We start from the raw sequence: 16,002 nt of genomic DNA on the forward strand, positions 1-16,002 counted from the left end.
TTTTCACCCAAATCCTCAGGAATCTGATGGGAAGTAACCATTTCAAGAAATAAAATGGAGGTGTCCCCAAATTTTTATAGTCAGCTGTTATTTCAGTAGAACTTCTTTGCAGGGGGTTCCATTGCCTTCCCTGACGCGTTATGGGTTTATTTCTGTCTCTTGAAACACTTTTCCGGGTGATGTTTTCTGGTTATCCTCTTGTCCACTTAACATGACCTTCCACATGAGGGTGTCCGAGGGCTCAGCCCTTAGATTCCCGAGAATCATCCCAGCCTCGCACTTGTCACACTGTCTATCCACTGCTGCAGACATTTGCATCCCAGGCACAAACCTCTCACCTGATCGGCATGATCATCTATCACAAGTCCCATGCGACACCCCCGTACATACCTAAATGCTTTAACAGTTTTACTACCAATGTATCTAAAACTGAATTCCAAATATGCCCTATTAACGTTAATGGAAACGTCATTCTTACCACTCCTGGACCAAAAACCTGACACCATCCCTGACTTGTCCGTCTCACACACATGTTTGGAACAAGTGTAGAATCTGGCCACTTAGCCATCTCAGCTCAACAGACTGTCCAGAGTGCGTCTCCAAAGCAGGAGCCAGACTTTGTCCCTCCTCCGCTTAAAGCCTCTATGAGAAGGCTATATGAGAAGTCCTATCTTCTCATGACCCTCATGAGCCAATCCAAGGTCTTACATTTTTCTGATCCCCACATGCTCTCACCGTCGTTCCCTCTCTGACTTACTTTTCTCCCACCTCGTTCCCCTTGCTCCAGTCCCAGGCCCTCTTGCTATTTCCTCAGGGATGCTAAGGACACTCCTACTGCTGGGATGCATTTGTATCAGCTAATCCACATGCCCTGCTCACTCAACATGCTGTACGAACTTCATTTCTCATGGAGTCTGTCCTGACCACTCCACTGAAAGCAGTGAAACCTCTCCCTCTTACCTTCATACACAAAAGACACTTTGCACTGTAGAAAAAGGAAAGATTTCACATCACTCCATAGCATATATCACCCCCTAATGAGCCATGTAATTCACTTGGCACGTTGAGATTGTCATCGCTCATCACCAAGAGCTCCATCAAGCCTGCATTGGAATGTACTATCCACAACGGCAGAAGACTGTAGCGTGTTTCATTCACCACTATAGCTTCAGTGACTAGAAGGATGCCTGGCACATTGTGGGCCATCAATAAACAGCATGTTAAATACCCCATGTTTCCCATAATATCCGCCAGTTATCTGGATTTATTTACAACGGATCACTTTTCTTCATTTTCTAAACTACTTTCGTAACATCAAATGACAAATACATGTGATTTATTAATGAAACAAGGCTAGCAGTAATTCTTGCGGAATTGTGCTAAATAATAGCATGAAAGATATTAAATACCACATTAGAGTTGCAAGATTACTAAATGACTCCTTTGGAAAAAGCTCTTTTGTTGTTTTTCTCGAATGATACCAAGCAAACAGGTACAAATTTCATGTACAGAGGAGGCTGGCTGTAACCACTTTCCTCTCCTCATTACCTTTTACCATTTCCTGCAACCATATCTGTGGACATGCTTGTATCATAGGACATACAAGATACAAAAGCAAAATGCCATTTCACTAGGTTTGGCAGGACTTTCCATTAAAGAACATGGAATAGATCATGCTCTTTGGGTCTAGTGAGGTCTCAGATTTGCATTCGGTTGCCAACCTAAGAAGCGAGATCAAATGGAATGAACAATATTCCTTAAGTCCCCAAGGATCTTTTCCTCTTCACCAATAACCTACCACTCCGTTACTGAGCAGTAAAGGGAGAAAGGCCATGAAATGAAAAATTACAGCTTCTGAGATAGGGGTGAGCCATCCAGCCATTGCCAGGGATACCTGCTTTCTTGAACCCTACTTAATCCAATCCAATGATTGTGTTTTTTGATTGAATAAGGACCTGTGAGAAAATTGGAATTATTAGTATTATTCACAGCATCAGTGAAAACATCTTACCCACAGAGGACTCATCAATAAAATACTGGGCACTTTTATCTTCAAACACTTTTATGATAAATGGAAGTGGCAGGCTCATTTCTCCATGGGGTAGAGAAGACACAGGAGTCGAAATGCTTCAATGAAGGAATCACTCAAGTCTCTGTGACTGGATCCAAGATATCAGCAAAGGGGCAGGATGGACTTAGAAATAAACAAATCTTCCCATACGATAAAGTAGATAGATAAATATGATGGCAAAGTCAGGAAATTTCCTCATCCTAAGACACCTTAAAGCATGTGAAAAGACAGGGCGCCTGGGTGGCTCAGTCGGTTAAGGGTCCGACTTCAGCTCAGGTCACGATCTGGCGCTCCGTGAGTTCGAGCCCCGCGTCGGGCTCTGGGCTGATGGCTCCGAGCCTGGAGCCTGCTTCCGATTGTGTGTCTCCCTCTCTCTCTGCTGCTCCCTTGTTCATGCTCTGTCTCTCTCTGTCTCAAAAATAAATAAACGTTAAAAAAATTAAGAAAAAAAAAGCATGTGAAAAGACAAGCCTTGTCTGGAGATATATGCAATAATTTACAGAACAAAAATACGTATTTTTAGAAATAAACAAGGGAAAAGATTACACAATAAGAAAAAGCACAACAAACGAGAACATATTTCAAATAATTGGGGAGTATAGCCAAGAAATAAAGATGCCAAGCTCACTAGAGATCATGAAAATTCAAATCAAAGCCACCAGGGTATATTTTACTAGTATTGAATTGGCAGAAATTAAAAATAACAGCACCAAGTTTGTGGGATGGTTGATATCAAATCCATCTTTCAAAATGTTGCTAAAATCATTTTGAAATGTAATTTTAAAATATCGCATGAAAATGGACCTTTAGGAACCCTGTCCCCAATGATTTCACTCCTACGATGATTTGTGATCAAGAGAAGTGAGGACACACAAGAGAGTTTTGCACTGAGACACGTCTAAGAATGATTCATGAAGGACTATTCCTAACCACAAAAGGTGGAAACAACCCAAACTTCCATCTTCTAGAGATTCTTAGCCACGCTGGGGAATATTATACAGCAGTGAAAATGAAGAGACTATAGCTACAAGCGGTCAAACTCTGTATCCCATTAATTTGCTCTACACACCTAAGGAAATAAAACTGCCGTGAGAATTTTCCTTCTGTATGCAGTGGATATCATACAGTCTGTGTTAACAGTGTGGGCACTGAATAATGCATGCAGGGTCTACAATATCTCTACCATAAAAATTCTGTAAGTTCTTTGTAATCATTATTCCAATTGGCATATTGAATGGAAAGTAACAAGTTAATATCCTTTGCTATAAGCAATGTAATTGAATCTCTCTCAGCCTCTCTCTCTCTCTCTAACACAAAGGCACCCAAAAACACACACATGCATCAATATCTCTTCACAGTAATTACATTGTATCAGAAAAATTTGAGGAGTGTATAGTTAGTGCCTAAGGAAAACGAATGGGAATTATAGAACTGCGACCAAATAGATGTTATCATTTCTAAGTCTCCAAATCAACACTGATGTTAAATGTCCCTTGATTCTTTCACTCACATAATTTTGCTAGATGCTAGGGGTATGCATAGGTATCAAAGCCAATTTCAGATTTCAGTACCAATGGACTTAAGCCCCTGCTGTCATTACACTCCTGGGTTGGTAAAGCAGCAAAACATGGGAAATCCTAAACCATCAGTGTAAGAGTAATGCTTTTCTGTAGCAAAGCTAATCTCCAGTTCAGAGAGTGTATCAACAGCCCAGTTCAGATACTGACAGCCAAGTTCTCATCAAATGAGGTGCTAGACTATGAAACTCAGATTTTGCTCTAAACAATGGCAAAAGTCTCAGGGAACGTCAAAGGCTCTAGATAGTTCCTGGAAACACAGGGATAACAAGTATAAGAAGCTTCATTGAAACTCTGAAGTCCATAAACTTCAATGGCAGGACTGAAACTGAAGAACACTGAATTGGAAATGACAGGGGAAATACGGATTAAAAATAAACTTAATGTGTGAAAGAAGAAAACTCCAACCATTTGGAAGTTGATTGATAACAGCTGAGGTTGAAAATAATTGAGGTACTTATTAGGTCCTGGATTTTTAGGTCCTGGATTATTAGGTCCTGGATTATTGGTCCTTGATTTTTAAAATTTGCTTGAACCAATGTGCTAATGTGTACTTCATTTGTTTCTCATACTTATGAGTGAATCATTCATATTCATATCAGTATTTTAATAAGAATTTTATAAACAAGAAACACAGGGCTCTTTTTGTTTGTTTCTTTGGTTTTTTTTTTTAGATAAACTTTACATGCAACGTGGGGTAGAACTCACAGATCAAGAGGCACATGGCCCACCAACTAGGCCAACCACATGCCCCTGAGTATTGGCCTGGTTTGGGTTTTATTTTGTTTTCCTTTTTGAAAACATAGGGCTTTTAACTCATCCTTCACAAGACACTAATAGAAATATCACTGCTAGAACTAGATCGTGTAACTAGAACTCAGTGCCTACATGGACTATTTATGGAATCATTAGAAGGAACCCCACAGAATCCATTCTACTGACTTCATATTGCCAAACATTAAAAGTAATGGCAAATGTGATCTACATTTTCTCTTCTAGAAAAGAGATGCTCTCTCTGTCATTCTGGATTATAAGCAAAAGGAAAAAAAATCATTTCCAAAGAATCATTCCAGGGTGCCTGGGTGACTCCATCGGGTGAGTGTCTGATTTTGGCTCAGGTCATGATCACACGGTATGTGAGTTTGAGCCCCACGTCGGACTCTGTGCTGACAGGTAAGAGCCTGGAGCCTGCTTCACATTCTGTCTTCCTCTCTCTCTGCCCCAATCCCACTCGCACTCTGTCTCTCTCTGTCTCTTACAAAGTGAATAAATGTTAAAAAAAAATAAGTAAATAAAAAGAAGCATTCTAGCTACATTCAACCTCTTCATTTTTCAACCTCTTTTCCCATGGCCATGAAGGGAGAGACTCATCTTTCCTTTGAAGTTGAATCCCTCCCATATACTGATGAAGGAACAATAGAACTCAGTACAATGAGAAATTATCTCTTTAGAGTGCTCATACCCTTGAAGCCGTTGTTCTTTTGCCCTGTATTAGCCCTGAGAAGGTAATGCTGAGCCGTCTGAAGCATACTAAGTGTTAAGATGCAATATATACAATACTAAAGACTGAAAATCATTCCATGGCATGCCCAGAAGAGCAGTTCTTCTTGATTTAAAACAATGGTTCTTCTTGGTCACTGTTACACCTATGTCTCTTCCACAGAGAAATCTGCGCCAGTTAACAAAGTGCTTCAAAGCAACATGCCAAATAATACCGGAGGAAGTCGAAATAATTGTCTGAACCCCAGACATGCTTTGCATACTCATAGCATTTACATCAGGTTTAGGAAAGTAGACATACTTGCTCCTCTTTAGTATCAATCTTCAGGAGACTGGACTGCAGATCTTGGCATGACACCATGCTCCTCTCCCAAGTTTTCTCCTCTTTTGAAAAGTGGTAACAGCTTTTTCCACAGCAGTACCAGTTTCCTTGAAATGTGTCATCGTCTTCATTCCATGCTCATGGATTGGAAAACAAACATTGTTAAAATCCTGACACTACCCAAAGCAATCTACACATTCGATGCAATTTCTATCAAAATAACACCAGCGTTCTTCACAGAGCTAGAACAAACCCAAAATTTGTACGGAACCACAAAAGACACTGAATAGCCAAACGAATGTTAAAAAAGAAAACCAAAGCTGGACACATCACAATCCTGGATCAAGCTGTTCTACAAAGCTGTTTTCACCAAAACAGTATGGTACTGGCACAAAAGTAGACACATAGATCAACGAACAGAACGGAGAACCCAGAAACGGACCCACAAATGTACAGCCAGCTAATCTTTGACCAAGCAGGAAACAATATCCAAAGGAAAGAAGACAGTCTCTTCAGAAGGCAAATGGTGTTGGGAAAACGGGACAGCAACATGTAGAAGAATGAACCTGGACCACATTCTTATGCCATACACAAAAACAACTCAAAATGGATGACAGATCTAAATGTCAAAACCATCTAAATCCTAGAGTAGAAAACAGGCAACAATCTCTTTGACCTCACTCACAGGAACTTCTTACTTAAATGAAGACATGTCTTCAGGGGCAAGAGAAACAAAAGCAAAAACGAACTATTGGGACCTCATCAAGATAAAAACCTTCTGCACCGCGAAGGAAACAATCAGCAAAACTAAAAGGTAACCGACAGAATGGAAGAAAATATTTGCAAATGACATATCCGATAAAGGATTAGTATCCAAAATCTATAAAGAGCTTATGGAACTCAACACTCAAAAGGCAAATAATCCAATGAAGAAAGAGACAAAAGACATGAACAGACACTTTTCCAAAGGAGACATCCACATGGCCTACAGACACATGAAAAGATGCTCCACATCACTCATCATCAGGGAAATACAAATCAAAACCACAATGAGATACCACCTCACACCTGTCAGAATGGCTAAAATGAACAATTTGGGCAAGAACAGATGTTGGCAAGGATGTGGATAAAGGGGAACATTTTTGCACTGCTGGTGGGAATGCAAGCAGGTGCAGTCACTCTGGAAAACATCATGGCTGTTTCTTAAAAAATGAAACATAGAGCTACCCTATAATTAGAAACAATGATGGCACTACTAGGTATTTGCCCAAAGGACACACAAATGCTAATATGAAGTGTCACATGCACCCCAATGTTTTGCACCAGTTTCAATAATAGCTAAATCATGGAAAGAGCCCAAATGGCCATCACCGATGAATGGGTAAAGACGGTATATTCTACAATGGAATATCACTCAGCCATCAGAAGGAATGAAGTCTTGCATTTGTAACAATGTGGGTGCAAGTAGAGTGTATCGTGGTAAGCAAAATCAGTCAGAGAAAGAGAAATATAAGATTTCACTCATATGTGGAATTTAAGAAACAAATTAGATAAACATAGGGGAAGATAAGGAAAAACAAGCTAAAAACATAAAGGGAGGAAAACCGTAAGAAGCAAACCAGAAGAAACTCTTCAATACAGAGAAAAAACTGAGGGTTGCTGGAGGGCTGTTGGCTGAGAGGAGGGCCAAATGGGTGATGGGCATTAAGGGGGACACCTGTTGGGATGAGCACTAGGTGTTGTATATAAGTGACGATTTCCTAAATTCTACTCCTGAATGAATTACCAGACTACATATATGTTAACCAGCTGGGATTTAATAATTTCTTTTGAAAAAGTAATGTGTCATGATCTTTATCTTGAAAACAAAGCCACATGATCCTCAACCACAAGACCACTTAGAGACTTATGCTTTCTTTATGTATACATATATATATATATACATACATATATATATACACATATATACATACGTGTATGCATACATCTTGCTTACATCAGACTGAATGACTGAAAAATAGGTGGTTTTCCTGTATCCCAAACGTCTCATGTTGAGAATAGCTTTGGGGTCAAATTGTGGAGCCAGAGACTGATAGACGTCAGACCATTGTTAAAATGACACTGAGAAATCCTGACTTCCCAAGTACAGATACACTGCTCCAATAGGAAGCAGTTCTCCCTTCGGGAGAAATTCACCTAAGTGAATATAAGAGGGTGGTATTAATTCCAAGAGATCTAGACTGGAGAAAATTCATCCACAAGCAGAAAATACTCAATCAAATCAACATGACTTTGTGAAAGTCAAGAATTCAATTAGCTAGAAGAAAGAAAATGGATTTAATTTTAAAAAGTGAGAAAAATTAAAGGACTTGACAAATTCAATGTGAAGTTTTAAAATGATACATTAAAATTGAACAGAATGAGATAATCCCATGGAGGAAAAAAACTGTAAACTATCAGTATAATCATTCAGTACATACCTGTAGTGGGTAGTAAAATTAAGTGATCTTCAACTTCTGCTAAGGAAGCATTCTTGTCTTCTGGTTCTTTCATATCTTGCCTGATTTCTCCAGAACACCTGTGAAAAACTTCAATTCATTTTATAAAACTAAGGTCTTGAATGCTTGTAATAGATCATTTTATTATAATCACTTACTCTACTTCTAAATGGCACAGTGAGTGGCGCTGACTAAATGAAAGTACGATCAGAGAAACTGCCAGGTTACAATATGTTGAAGTGCCAGAACATAAAACAGATTTTTAAATAAAATGATAACTTGCTATACATTACTTTGGAAGTACGTGAGACAGGAATCAACTTCTATAAAACAGAAATGTAAACAGGAAGTGAAATATACTTTTAGTTTCTACGCCACTTACTCTTCAAATAATGATTACACAGTTGGTGAAATGAAGTAGCCAGTATTTTATTTAGCATGTAGTATTTGCACAGGAAGCTAAACACCAGGGATTTGACTCTCCTCTAGTACAAGCTTATAATTAATACACTGAATATACATAGAGGAAGAGCACACATGGCGACTTCTAACATGCAAAAAGTAAGTGAAAAATCTCTGAGCAAATTGGCAGTATCTTCTCCAAACTCACACATAAAAAAGTGTAAAATCACGCAGTGTATGGCTCTTTAAGTGTACAAAGACGGAAAGAAAGGTCCCTTAAGGATTTGTTACGCAGCTAGGAATCGTCATTTCCAGCTCTCTACCACCCATCACTGAACCAAATGCAACGTCTACTTGTAAAACTCCAACATCAATTGCACAGTCTCCTGATGTACTCCGTGGCAATAAATATAACTACTGCTTCAACTCAGTCATCCATTCCAGTGTTCATATACTGGATCTGAATTGAAAAGACACCTTAAAGGGCCCCTGGATGGCTCAGTTGGTTAAGCGTCTGACCTGGGCTCAAGTCATGATCTCACAGTTCATGAGTTGGGCCCCGCATCTGGCTCACTGTTATCGGCACAGAGGCCACTTCGGATCCTCTGTCCCACTCTCCCTGGGTCCACCCCCCACCCCTCCTGTGCTCTCTCTATCTCTTTCTCTCAACCATAAATAAAAACCATTTAAAAAAAAAAAACACCCACATTAAGACCTCCTGTACCTAAATACTACCATTTCTTGGCACCAATCAATTCCCTTCTCCTTTCCTTTTTGTCCATCCAAGGACACGTAGTACAGAACCAATTTTGGCAGGACCTCCAAGAAGCTTGCAGCATAGTCTTTATGCACATCTAAAAATAGCCAGCTTCACTGGGGCTCTTGGCTAACACTCCATTGAGCAAGCCACTCTTGATCTCAGGGTCGTGAGGTCAGGCCCAAGTTGGGTGGGGAGCCTCCTTGAAAAATTTAAAAAAAAATTTTTTTTTAATGTATAAAATAGCCAATTTTGGAGCACATTTGTCATTCACCATCTCATCTCCCCTCAAGGTTCTGAAACTCAAGTGACAAAAAAAGATCACAAAATTGTACACATACAAACTAATGTGACCAACGCTTAGATTTTCTTCACCATTTCACCTCTCAATATAACACACTATCGTTCTTAAAGCACACTCTTTTCTCAATTCAACAGCTATTTCAAGTATTTATACTTTGTCTAAATTATCTGGTGCACCTCCTTGCCCCTTCCTCTCAGAACATGGCCTCATCTGCTCCTTTGCATGGAAACAGTCACCAGCAAGGATACCTTCTCCTCACCTTCCTGCACCTCCTCCTATAGATAACACAGGTATCTCTCACTCTACCCCAGAAAAAAATGAGCTTTGCATTGAACAAGTGTGAAACTCTCACCCCTGCTCTGGATTTCATCCCGTATCGAATCTTTGGTGATCTTGATCTCCTACTGTCAATTTCTCTCTTGAACCCTCCACAGTTTCCTTCTCATGGTTCCCTTCTCTTGCATATGATCAAGTCAGCTTTCCCACAAAGTTCCTGTCCTCCTTTTTCATATTTTTTTGTAACAGAGTTCTTTTCTTTACTCTCAGATTGGGTGCTAACATAAGATTGTTCACATTCCTTCATTCATGAGACACTTACCACATTGCTCGCAGAACTGGTTTTTCTTCCTTAGTTAGCAAGTTGTTAGCTACCCCAAATTGTAGCCAGGACCTTAAGCATTACATTTATTTACTTTGCTAGTCATTTCATCTCATCTCCCTACTTCTCTCACATGCTGTAACTAATGCACATTCAATTACTCCCTTCATACATTTTATACATAGTGTTATTGCCTCTTTGTGGATTTCCTGAAATATTACTATTTATTGTATTTGTTTTGCACTGTTGCATCTTATAAAAATGTATCGTGACATGCACAAACTTTTGTGCTCTTGCTTTGTTTTTCCATTTCATATGCTCTTGCTAAATTTCATGCATATTGTTGAATACCATTGTCATTGTCTTGACTGTCACATACATTCCATTGGCAAATCAATTGCAGAGATCTCATTTACTCTCCCATTAATGATCTTTTGAGTAGTTGTGATATGTTCCACATTGTGAATAGCACTGCTACGAACTGTCCTGTAGAAGTTCATTTCTGTGTATGTGCAAGTATATCTGTTGGATATATACTTAGGGTGAGAATTACTGAATCGTGTCGAGCTGTAGAAGACAGTACCAAACTCGCTAAGTGTTTCTATCAGGTAATACTGCCTTTAACAACGCTCGAGATCATATACATCCACATATTTTCAAGGCTTGGTAAATGTTTCGCTTATCCATAATTAAAATAAATGCTTTTCTGTATTCACTGATCTCGGAATTCACTGATCTGTATTCACTGTATTCTCTGTATCTGCTTCCTAATGTGTGAAAGAGTTTTAGCCATTACAGTCAGGCTTTGACCATACCCACTATCCCACTGGAGCTACTCTAGAAAATATCATTTCGGTCTCTCTCTTGCCAAATTTAATAAGCATATCTCTAGCCATTATAATACCTGATCCTCCTGTACAATTTGGAACTCTGGACTACCTTTGCCTTCTCCCCATGATACCATAATGTTTTGGACTCCCACCTACTTGTTTAACCAAGCATCATGGTTTTTCACTGTTTTTACTCATCTTTTACCTCCAGCTAAATGTTGATTTATCCTAAGAATCCTTCGCCTCACCCTTGTTCTTCTAGCCTGATCTACTCTCCCTGGTTTCACAAGGCAGAGCTTGGTCCAGCTTCTGCTTTCCTCTATGATATCTTCCAGTATCTTTCATCCAGGCATCTTCCTTGATCTCCAGACTTTTAATACCACCGTGTACGTGCTGATGGTCTGTGTCTGCTGTTAAAACCTACTCTAACAGACAAGACCAATCTCATTCCTTCTGGTCATCTCCACTGATATGTCCAAGCACCTCACTCCTTACTGTTATTAGCACACCTACGCAAACACCAAACCGTACTTAGTGTTCTTCTTGTGTTCTCTGTAATATTTATTGGAATACATTCACCAAGGTGTGTAAGCCTCATGTCAAATGGTATCACTGATTCAAATGTCTCCCTCACGCACTCATATTCTAGCAATTCTTATTGAAGATTTCTCATAAATGGTGCCTACCCTTCATTTCTTCTTCATAACACTAATTCAGTCATTCTAACTAACCCTGATTCCTGAAACATCCTGTTATCTTCTCCTTCCACCCACTTGCCGGATGTTGAGATTGACCTTTCCCAAATCCCTATCGCCTCATGGGACAGGAGTCATGTTTTTCCCTCACATAAAACCTTTCGGTGGTTTCTTTTGTTTTTAGAACAAATCTAAAATTTCTTAAGATATTAAAATTATCAAAACGTGCATACCTAGGCAAACCTATTTATAGCTACTTCTTAATTCTCCTAAAGCATCCAGTTCTTTGGTTCTTGTTTTCTATGCCTGGATAAGTAGTCTCTCTACCCCAAGCTTCCTGATTAAGTCCTACCTATCCTTTACATCATATCAATTATTATCTCCTGGAGGAAAGTTTTCTGGCCCTCAGCATGAAGTATTCTATTCAGCTGATATCTTGAAGCCTTTACCCCAGCACTAATAATATTTTATTTTAAAAACTGTTTACAGGGCACCTGGGAGGCTGTCAGCCGAGTGTCTGACTTCGGCTCAGGTCTTGATCTTAGGGTTCATGATTTCCAGCTGCTCATCAGGTTCCCTGCTGTCAGCACAGAGCCCACTTAGGATCTTCTGCCTTCCTCTCTTTCTGCCCCCGACCCCAGCTCATGCTCTCTCTCTCTCTCTCTTTCTCTCTCAAACATAACTAAGACATTAAAAATACATAGGAGCGCCTGGGTGGCTCAATCAGTTAAGCATCTGACTTCTGCTCAGGTCGTGATCTCGCAGTTGATGAGTTTGAGCTCAGCACCAGGCTCTGCATCTGTGGTGAGGAGACTACTTGGAATTCTCTCTCTCTCCCTCTCTCTCTCTCCCCCCCTTCCATTTGCATACCCTCTGTCTCTCTCTCAAAAGTAAACAAACAAACAAACCTCATCTTGAAAAAAGAATAACTTTCATTTTGAAAAAAATCCCCTTTATACTGAGCTCATTAAGTGCTGACTGTTTAAAATTCCTGTATCTTTAGTATCTATTATACATACTCCCTGACCCAGAGAAGATACTCAAAATTGTTGTGGAATAAATGAACCGAAGGATTAAAAATTCAGGAAGAAGATATTAAAAACAAGTGTTTTCTATACATTTTTAACAATCGATGTGAAAAATATAAAAATGATATAAAAATAGATCAACCTTATATTCCTCTGTGATTTAATCAGTATTGCAGTATGATAAGGAGTGTACTACTCAAGGAAGATTTTTCCAATTCTCTGGTCATATGGAAAACTTCCTCCTTCACAAAATATAAAGATGAATATATATGTAAACCTCACTGTACATTTCAGGAAAATTTTGTGCCATTACAGCCATGACATACACTATTTCGTGTGGTGTAAAAGCTAAGTGATGGCAAAATAGCAAAATCATTGTCATCAACATTATAAACACCATCGTGATTACTAACATTTCTATAGGACTCTATAGTTTACAAAGGCTCAGCAGAAATTCAGTTATGGTATCTCATTTTTCACGCTGCTCCTTGTTCTCATAAAAAAAAAAATGTGTGTGTGCCCGATACTCACGCATATATCTTAAGCCTGTGCTTGCCAGCAGGAGGAAAATACATGTAACTCCCAGGGTTAATGCAACCTTACGCCGTGGAAATTCTGTACAGATTCAGAAAGCAAAATATATAGTAAGCATTGAGCTTAGGAAAGCCCTCAGAGTTGGAACAAAATGGAATTCATTCTGGAATTGGAAATGAATATCCCTTTTTACTGTGATTACAAATATCCTTGAATTTTACATTTACATATACCCCTTGATCTATGAAGAACCGGACAAATAACGTCAAATATACAGAAACCCAATTATCATGATTTCATTTCTTCTTACTTGAAATCATATTTTCACAAAATAAGAAAGCAAACAAAAAACTTTACCTCTCCTTTCATCCTTTGAATATCTTTCGTCCATCTGTCTCCTTGAATAGGGTGATATCGGAGTCGTGCACATCGCTCTCTACTCGCTCATTTTTGAGGACAGTAGGCAAAGAACACAGTTCGAATCCTGTGCAATGTGGCCTGAGGCATTAAAATGGCAATATTTATCATTACGTAACAGGGACAGCTAAATGAATAAGCATGATCATCTGAAATAAACAGGTTAAAGCAAGTATCTGGGAATATTAGGGAAATTTTTTTTCATCTTTATAATGCCTTACAACAGAGATTCTACACAATTAAATAATGGTCCACGACCATTTATGGGCTTGTTATGTTAAGCATTCACTTCTTTCAAAATCATTGAATTCATGGCCAAAATTTAATAATTGATATATACCATACTCACCTAAACCTCTAGGCTTATATCATCTTTTGAAAATTACGTTTGATCACTTAGTGCATGTGTTATGCCCAAATGGCAATTATATTGACACCAAATAGACTAAGCCCTTCTTACTAAGGACACACACACACCATTTTGACCAACACTGCGCCTGCTACATTGCTTATGTCAGACCCCGCTCATTCATTCATATTATCCCTTGAACTTTAGAGTCAGTGGATCATGACTCCTTTTTAAAGTATGAGGAAAATATGAAACTCATGAGGTTCAAGGAAGGGAGTTTAGGAAGTAACATTAAATGAGGGTGGTGATTGGTTTCTTTTCTGTTTGTGGATGAGGAAAACTGAGCCTTAAGGAATATATATAGTATTCCCAATGTCAGACTGTAAATGATACACTTTAGTTAAAATAAACATATATTATAAATATATATAAATAAACATGCATAAATATGTTAAATGATAGTCTAGTTCAAGTAAATATATGTCAAAATATTAAGTTATATTTTAATGGGAAATATAAATATATACTTAGTTCAAGTCATATATATGTTCAAGTTCATATATATGTCATAAAAATAGCTTATTCATATTTATCCAAAAATATGATCCTTCACCTACACTTGGTTTATAGAAATAATATTTTCACAAAAAATACATAATAATCTCTCTCCCCTAGAAATAAAATACACAGTGATTAAAGAGGAGAAAATATTTTCCCTAAAAGAATAGTTTTGGTAAGTGTAGAAAGAATCAGATAACTGGTTTTCCTCAATAGATATGGATTTTGGATTTTTAAAAGATCTTAATATTTCACCATTTAATTACATTATACTGTTGGGAAACTTGAACAATCATCAAATAATGATAAAATGTATATACACAGTGTCATTTTTTTTTTCAATAAATATTCTCTCTACAAAAGTGCCAAATTATAAATCTTGTCTTAAGGTCGTGTATTCCTAGCTAACTGGTTTTTGTTTAGTGGTATTGGAATTGAACAAAACAATAAGAAACAAAATAATAAGAAACTAAACTTGGAAATATAAAGCTGGATTTATTTTGCTAGAAAAATACTCCTATTGTCAAAGATTCCAACTTTTGTATTACACTTAACTGAAAGAAGAGAGAATTTAACCTTTGGATAGTTCACTGCTAACCAGTTAGGTAGCACCCATAGAGATAAGAGGGGAAAAAATCACAGATTTATACCGTCTGAAAAAGAATCACATACTCCTTAAAACACGTCAGGATTAAAAAAATCATATTCTGCATCAGAAATATTCTGATCCACTCCTTTCCTCATTTGCAGAATAAAGTTAACGTTCGATATGGATTAACACAGATCCAGGAGTCAGTTCTTGGGGCAACAGTCCAAAGCCCTCCCAATTTTGTCCACAGCTTTCCCATAGCAAATGCTACTTTATCCCTCTCTGCTGGACAATGTGACAGCACAGGCACGGGTCACCCAACCTCACTGGCTGCAATACCTCATCGTACCTGGGATTTCACAGCAGGAAAAGAGCTTGGTCAGGATCACAGCTACGATGATGTGCTGGCTCTGCGGGCTTTTCGCCTCTGCCCTGACTCCACAAGGTACTAGTTGACGTGCTTGACTGACTCTCAGAGAGACCGTGTCAGGAGAAAGATAGCCGATGGCCATGTGACATTAGATACTCCCCCGCATGGTTTCCACTGGCCTCAGGGTCTCCTTTCTCCTGCACTCTGTGTCAGACAGGAGTCCTAGAGACCTCAAATGCTGAAGTTTGCAGACATTCTGTGGATCGGTACAAACCTGAGCTTCAGCAGTTACCTTGAAGCATAAAAAAACAAAAAGGCATTCTCAAAATCTCATGAGGTTAGGAAATGCTTAACAATAAATGTAAAAATTTATCAAAATAAAAAGGGAAATATCCACATTCAACCTGACATGATTCTTACTTTTTCTTTTTATAGAATGAAGTTAAGTTACCAATAGCTTTATTTTTACTATTTATATGTATAAATATTATAAAATGTGTACAAATTTTGGACTATTTTTAACAAACATCCTGAGGATAGCCATATTGCTTAGGATATTACAGAAAATCTAAATACATAAAAATTGAGAAAAATGATTTGAAT

General features: G+C 38.4%; 1 long non-coding RNA gene across 1 annotated transcript; it reads right to left on the reverse strand.

Annotated features, from left to right (window-relative positions):
• Positions 1-5,479: 5,479 nt before the first annotated feature.
• Positions 5,480-15,481, reverse strand: LOC128776403 (uncharacterized). The gene is made up of 4 exons (XR_008421454.1): positions 15,379-15,481; positions 13,114-13,614; positions 7,951-8,058; positions 5,480-5,607 (listed from the first exon to the last, which is right to left on the reverse strand). It is a non-coding gene; the product is annotated as an uncharacterized LOC128776403 (long non-coding RNA).
• Between the last annotated feature and the right edge of the window lie 521 nt (positions 15,482-16,002).

This window comes from Panthera pardus, unplaced genomic scaffold (assembly GCF_024362965.1).
Source record: "Panthera pardus isolate Hobbes unplaced genomic scaffold, ASM2436296v1 HiC_scaffold_122, whole genome shotgun sequence".
Lineage (NCBI taxonomy): Eukaryota > Metazoa > Chordata > Mammalia > Carnivora > Felidae > Panthera > Panthera pardus.